General features: G+C 38.1%; 1 pseudogene across 1 annotated transcript in view; it reads right to left on the bottom strand.

Moving 5' to 3' along the window:
* The window catches only part of LOC306856596 (microtubule-associated protein 1 light chain 3 gamma-like), a 43,152-nt pseudogene extending 36,129 nt beyond the window's left edge, over positions 1-7,023 (bottom strand). Inside the window, exons 1-4 of the transcript in view lie at positions 6,966-7,023; positions 6,826-6,881; positions 6,648-6,754; positions 5,869-6,043 (exon numbers count right to left, since the gene is read on the bottom strand). The product of the transcript in view is annotated as a microtubule-associated protein 1 light chain 3 gamma-like (transcript). The remainder of the gene's footprint in view (positions 1-5,868; positions 6,044-6,647; positions 6,755-6,825; positions 6,882-6,965) is intronic.
* Between the last annotated feature and the right edge of the window lie 206 nt (positions 7,024-7,229).

The raw sequence follows: 7,229 nt of genomic DNA, 5'->3' as shown, positions 1-7,229 counted from the left end.
ACATTGATCAAACAATTAAATGTCTGTTGTCTGCTGTTATGTCCACCAATGCCAAGATCAAACCTACACCCTTGATTACAGACGAGGAACAGATGATGAACCCCAGAAAATATATACAGGTGCATATGTCGTGGAAAAATTCATTTATTTCAGTAATTCAACTCAAATTGTGAAACTCGTGTATTAAATAAATTCAATGCACACAGACTGAAGTAGTTTCAGTCTTTGGTTCTTTTAATTGTGATGATTTAGGCTCACATTTAACAAAAACCCACCAATTCACCAATCTCAACAAAAAAAAACATTTTTAGTGAATTGTCGGCCTTCTGGAAAGTATGTTAATTTACTGTATATGCACTCAATACTTGGTAGGGGCTCCTTTTGCTTTAATTACTGCCTCAGTTCGGCGTGGCATGGAGTTGATCAGTTTGTGGCACTGCTGAGGTGGTATAGAAGCCCAGGTTGCTTTGATAGCAGCCTTCAGGTCATCTGCATTGTTGGGTCTGGTGTCTCTCATCTTCCTCTTGACAATACCCCGTAGATTCTCTATCAATCCAATCAAGCACAGTAACACCATGGTCATTGAACCAGCTTTTGGTAGCTTTGGCAGTGTGGGCAGGTGCTAAGTCCTGCTGGAAAATGAAATCAGCATCTCCATAAAGCTTGTCAGCAGAAGGAAGCATGAAGTGCTCTAAAATCTCCTGGTAGATGGCTGCGTTGACTGTGGACTTCAGAAAACACAGTGGACCAACACCAGCAGATGACATGGCAGCCCAAATCATCTCTGACTGTGGAAACTTCACACTGGACTTCAAGCAACATGGATTCTGTGCCTCTCCACTCTTCCTCCAGACTCTGGGACCTTGATTTCCAAATGAAATGCAAAATTTACTTTCATCTGAAAAGAGGACTTTGGACCACTGAGCAACAGTCCAGTTCTTTTTCTCCACAGCCCAGGTAAGATGCTTCTGATGTTGTCTCTGGTTCAGAAGTGGCTTGGTAGCTCTTTTCCTGAAGACGTCTGAGCGTGGAGACTCTTGATGCACTGACTCCAGCTTCAGTCCACTCCTTCTGAAGCTCTCACAAGTGTTTGAATCAGCTTTGCTTGACAGTATTCTCAAGCTTGTGGTCATCCCTGTTGCTTGTGCACCTTTTCCTACCCAAATTCTTCCTTCCAGTCAACTTTGCATTTAATATGCTTTGATACAGCACTCTGTAAACAGCCACAGCTTTCAGTAATGACCCTCTGTGACTTACACTCTTTATGGAGGCCGTCAATGATTGTCTTCTGGATCATTGCCAAGTCAGCAGTCTTCTCCAGTATTGTGGTTTCAAAGAACAAGAGATACCCAGAATTTATACTGTAGAGATGGTCATTAATGAAACTCAAATGTAAATATTCTAATATTTTGAGATGCTGATTTTTGACTTTCATGAAATGTAATCTTTAATCATCAAAATTAAAACAAAAAACTTTTGAAATGTTTTACTTTACATGAATCTAAAATATATGAAAGTTTCACTTTTTGAAATAACTTACAAGAAAAAATGAACTTTTTCACGACATTCTAATTTATTGAGATGCACCTGTATATTTCTAAAGAGCTGATTTTATACTGATTTTATCTCCTGAAATTCCTTTAGAAGAATCAGGAGTCTCACAGTAAATAGTGAAGTTCATTCTTGTGTTTCAGGTCCAGAAGTTCAGAGGATCTTAGTGAGGTCTGCAGAAGAACGACAGGCTTCATTAACTTTAGAGTCTGAATCTCGGAGCTGCTGTTAATTAGCATGCGGCATTAACCAGACAAACAACAGAGAGAGAGTCTCTACAGAGACCTTCACATTCACTTCATACAATCAACTAACAGAAACATTCTCAAGAACTATCTATCTGTCTATCTATCTATCTATCTATCTATCTATCTATCTATCTATCTATCTATCTATCTATCTATCTATCTCTATCTATCTATCTATCTATCTATCTATCTATCTATCTATCTATCTGTCTGTCTGTCTATCTATCATCGTTCTATCTATCGTTCTATCATCTGAACAACTGTATCTTGGTATCTACCTGCTTCTGAAAATGATTTATGAAACAAAATATTAAAATGGTGCTTTTAACAAGTTGTTGTACAGAAAAGCGTTAGCTGAAGAGTAGCAAACTCTCTTCACAGGGAAACGCATCACTCAGATGTAATCACTGCGTGAAAAACAGCCCCAGAGATGTGCTTCTGCTATCAGACCATCATACTAATCTACATCCTCCAGGCATCCGCAATAATCCACCATGAAATGAACAGCTAAATAATCCTCATTACCAGAATGAGACACCCAAATTAAATTGACCCTTTCTGCTCGTACGAAGTGAATTCACTCCTAAATCTTTAAATATGCCCGCAGGTGAAACTCAGTTAGTGGAGAATGAAGCTCATCTCATCTCTGAACACAGCACAAGAGCGCCACCTGCATGCTTGCTGACAACTGGTCAAATACTACAGAAGTTCATTTTATTATGGTTTTTACGATCACTAGGACACATTTCTCAATACTTAGGTCACACAGTGATCCTTACCAAATTTCAGCTTTGTAAAGCAGTAAATTTCACATCCAAAATGCACTAAAACTACCAAAACACTTCATTCATGAATCATGCCTCAAATCAAGTCATTCAATGACAACTCTCTACTGTCTTATACAGTATGTTACATGCAGGGTTCTTACACTTTTTCCAAAGTCAAATTCAAGCACTTCTGAGGTGCATTTTTAAGCTTTTCCAAAACTTTACAGCTACAGCTGTGGTAAATTATATAGTGTTGGGAAGGTTACTTTGAATGTTACCCTATCAAATATTTTATGTAACTATTTCAGTTACTTTAAAGTAATTTAACTGATTACGCTTTTTGATTAGTTTTCTAAACTTCTGTTTTCAACTGTTTATCGTTTTGAAACATGTAAAGAAGGCAGGGTTAACCTTACAGTAGTATTCAACACTGATTACTATCACTTTCTAAATCCTTTATCCCTTGAATTAAGATTATAATTGAATTTTGAAGCACAGCCACCACAAAATCAGACTTACTTTGCAATCACTGAGGTTAAATACAGATTTAAAATAAGAGATAGCTTAGAGAGACAGAATATAATAAAATCCAGAAAATCACATTGTATGATTTTTGAATAATTAATTTCCATTTTATTACATGAAATAAGTATTTGATACAATAGAAAATAGAACTTTATGTTTGGTACAGAAAACTTTGTTTACAATTACAGAGGTCAGCCGTTTCCTGTAGTTCTTGAGCAGGTTTGCACACACTGCAGCAGGGATTTTGGCCCACTCCTCCATACAGGTCTTCTCCAGATCTGTCAGGTTTTGGGGCTGTCGCTGGGGAACACAGAGTTTCGGCTCCCTCCATAGATTTTCTATTGGGTTCAGGTCTGGAGACTGCTAGGCCACTCCAGGACCTTGAAATGCTTCTTACGGAGCCACTCCTTAGTTGCCCTTGCTGTGTGTTTGGGGTCATTGTCATGCTGGTAGACCCAGCCACGACCCATCTTCAATGCTCTTACTGAGGGAAGGAGGTTGTTGCCCAAAATCTCGTTATACATGGCCCGATCCATCCTCCCCTCAATACGGTGCAGTCGTCTTGTCCCCTTTGCAGAAAAGCACCCCCAAAGCATGATGTTTCACGGTTGGGATGGTGTTCTTGGGATTGTACTCATCCTTCTTCCTCCAAACACAGCAAGTGGAGTTTATACCTAAAAGTTCTATTTTGGTCTCATCTGACCACATGACCTTCTCCCATGCCTCCTCTGGATCATCCAGATGGTCTTTGGCAAACTTCAGATGGGCCTGGACACGTGCTGGCTTGAGCAGGGGGACCTTGCGTGCGCTGCAGGATTTTAATCCATGACGGTGTAGTGTGTTACTTAAGGTAACCGTTGAGACTGTGGTCCCAGCTCTCTTCAGGTCATTGACCAGGTCTTCCTGTGTAATTCTAGGCTGATCCCTCACCTTTCTCAGGATCATTGATACTCCACGAGGCGAGATCTTGCATGGAGCCCCAGTCATCTTGAATTTCTTCCATTTTCTAAAAATTGCGCCACCAGTTGTTCCCTTCTCACCAAGCGGTTTGCCTATTGTCCTGTAGCCCATCCCAGCCTTGTGCAGGTCTACAATTTTGTCCCTAGTGTCCTTAGACAGCTCTTTGGTCTTGCCCATAGTGGAGAGGTTGGAGTTTGATTGATTGAGTGTGTGAACAGGTGTCTTTTATACAGGTAACAAGTTCAAATAGGTGCAATTAATACAGGAGTGGAGGATAGGAGGGCATCTTAAAGACAAACTAACAGGTCTGTGAGAGCCAGAATTCTTACTGGTTGATAGGTGATCAAATACTTATTTCGTGCAATAAAATGGAAATTATTCAAAACTCATACAATGTGATTTTCCTGATTTTTTTAAATATATTCGGTCTCTCACAGTTGAGGTGTACCTACGATGAAAATTACAGATCTCTCCATTCTTTGTAAGTGGAAAAACTTGAAAAATCGGCAGTGTATCAAATACTTATTTGCCCCACTGTAGATGCCAAAAGTATAACTTTTGGGGTTTTTGTTAAAAACAAATAAGCAAGCCCCAGCTCAGGTGACAAAAATACAAAGGTAACGCAATGCATAACTTTCCATAAAAAGTAACCAAGTAATGCATTTCATATTGTGACACAATTGCAATGATATGCTTTTAAAAGTAACTTTCCCCAACACTGTATATACTGATATGCATACTACTGCAGACTTTTGACATTTTAAAATATACTTTGTAATATGAATTAATAGAAAGTATTCAATTACAATTCAGTTTCAAGCACTTTATCCAAAATTCAAGGACCAGTATTATCATCTACATGAGCCAGGTTTACAATTACAGTACAAAATTCCTGAATTGGTAATGAAATTAAAAGACTAACACCTGTTCAGATACATTTATTTCGATAGCATTTAATGATTTGGATTTGGGATATTTGAACAGTACTGTAGAAGTTTCAGAAATCTTAAGTTTGGTTTTGAATTGAAGTTTAGTAGTTTGGAAACATGCAAATTGGTATATATTTTTGGTGGAGGTTTTTATAATTTGATAGATGTACTCCGTGAATGCATTTTGTGCCAGAGCAATGATAAATTATCCACAGTTTAGCCCACACAGATACTGTTGTGCATTGATTATTTTTTGAAACTGAAGCGACTATTGAGAAATGGGTCATAAAGTCACTAATATAGTGGGTTAAGTCACATGAGTAGACTTAAGCATTCAATTTTACACTTTAAAACTCACTTTTGCACCAACTACAATTGATGCAAATGAGAAAAATAAATAAAGACACCACATTGACAGTGTTCTCCACATAAACATTTTAAAGTTCAATTATCTTTAAAAAGGGCAATGAAATGCTTAAAAAAAAAAAATAATAATAATAAACTCTTTAACAGCAAATTAAAGACAAAACCTTGGAAAAAATAAAAATCAAATAAGACACCCAAATGCAACAAACAATATTCTTTATTTTCGATCAAGACACGATTAACCAATGAAAGATTGACATTTAGTTTTATTAGTCAGGCATATTTGAGGACACTTCTGCAGCACATAAATGAACAGACGTCTCCCTCTAGTGACCGATGCATCGAGACATTTTATTACTCAATTTAAAAAAAAAAAAAAACAACAACATACATTAGAATAGTACATCTAAAAGACTAACATTATATACAAAAGACTTAAATACTTAATCACAGTTCAGTGAAGTAAATGAGACCTCTTGGACCCGCCAACCCCCCCCTGGACGGCGTCTGGACACACGTCACCGGTTATTATTACAGTGTCCAAACATCTCCTGTGAAGCATACGTCATGTAGGAGGAAGCCGTCCTCATCTTTATGATCCTTATAGAGCTGAGCCATGGTCAGAGACATGCTGGCGATGCCAGAGTTGTTGATCAGCAGGTAGAATGCTTGATTGGGCATCAGGGTCATTCGATTCCTGAGAAATCAGATCAGACACAAGGAAAAGCCACAGCGTGAGAAAGTGCTTAAATCCAGCCAGGTGACGATCAGCTGACGCCTCAAGCACCTCACGGCTTCTCAGGGCTGTTCACTGGATCGTACGACCAATACTAGTGCATGAGAAATGCATGAAGTGCACATAACCAGTATTACATGCTCCATCTACTAATTTTGCATGCATATATTGCACAGACCTATAAAACAAAAAAAGTCTCACATCCATAAGTTACATGCAATAAGGTGAAATAATACTTAAGTTACAAATTCCTTAACATTTATAGAATATTAATACAAATGCATTTATTTGTTATAATTTTAACTATTCGTATACACACTATTTCAAACGTCATTCATAAAATTAAATAAAAAATTTTAACTAGTTTAAATTAAATTCTTATTTGCATTAAATCTTTAACAAGTAGTAAATATAGTATTATTTAAATTGTATGAATGTGAATCTTTGATGCATTAATAACACTGCACATTTGCATGCTGTTTTTACCCTTATAGAAAACAAAAGCTTGTAATAAAGTTAGTTTTGACAGTCAGATGGCCTTTATTTCGAGACATTTCCCACAGACCTGATGATGGTCACGAACTGGGTCATAGTGAGCTCCTGAGGCACGAGGAACTTGGTCTTATCCAGAGACGGCAAGTACTTCTCTCTCTGATATCTCTCGATAATCACCTAAAATACACACCGGTTAACGCAAACCGCCGGTAAGAGCTGCACCAAACTCACAACCGGCCGTTTCTTACCGGGATTTTAGTCGGAAACTTCGTTCTGATCCCCGACACCTCGTGTTTCCTCGTAGCTGATCAATATTACAAACAAAGACAAGTTTTCAATTTCACAGCATGTCATTAAATAATCGAGTGCGTGATATAGAGACACTTACATAAACTCTTCCTCTGTTTGAAAGGTTTGGGAAGCTGAGTTTTCTCCAGTGGAGGCATGTTGTGTTCCCGATCTGACCTGCGCGCGCACTAATTGCTGCTGAAGCGCACGAGCACACTAATTAAATACTGAGCCGGCCGTGACGTCACGCGGCTTACGTTATCACGTCACGATTTCATAATAATGAAATCATCAGTTTCAAATACAAAGTGTTGATGTTTGCATGTGTAACGTTTTTTATTTTGATGTGTTTTTATCTAAGCGT

This window comes from Barbus barbus (genome assembly GCF_936440315.1).
Source record: "Barbus barbus genome assembly, chromosome: 37".
Lineage (NCBI taxonomy): Eukaryota > Metazoa > Chordata > Actinopteri > Cypriniformes > Cyprinidae > Barbus > Barbus barbus.
This window is presented reverse-complemented; position numbering and strand designations above follow the sequence as displayed.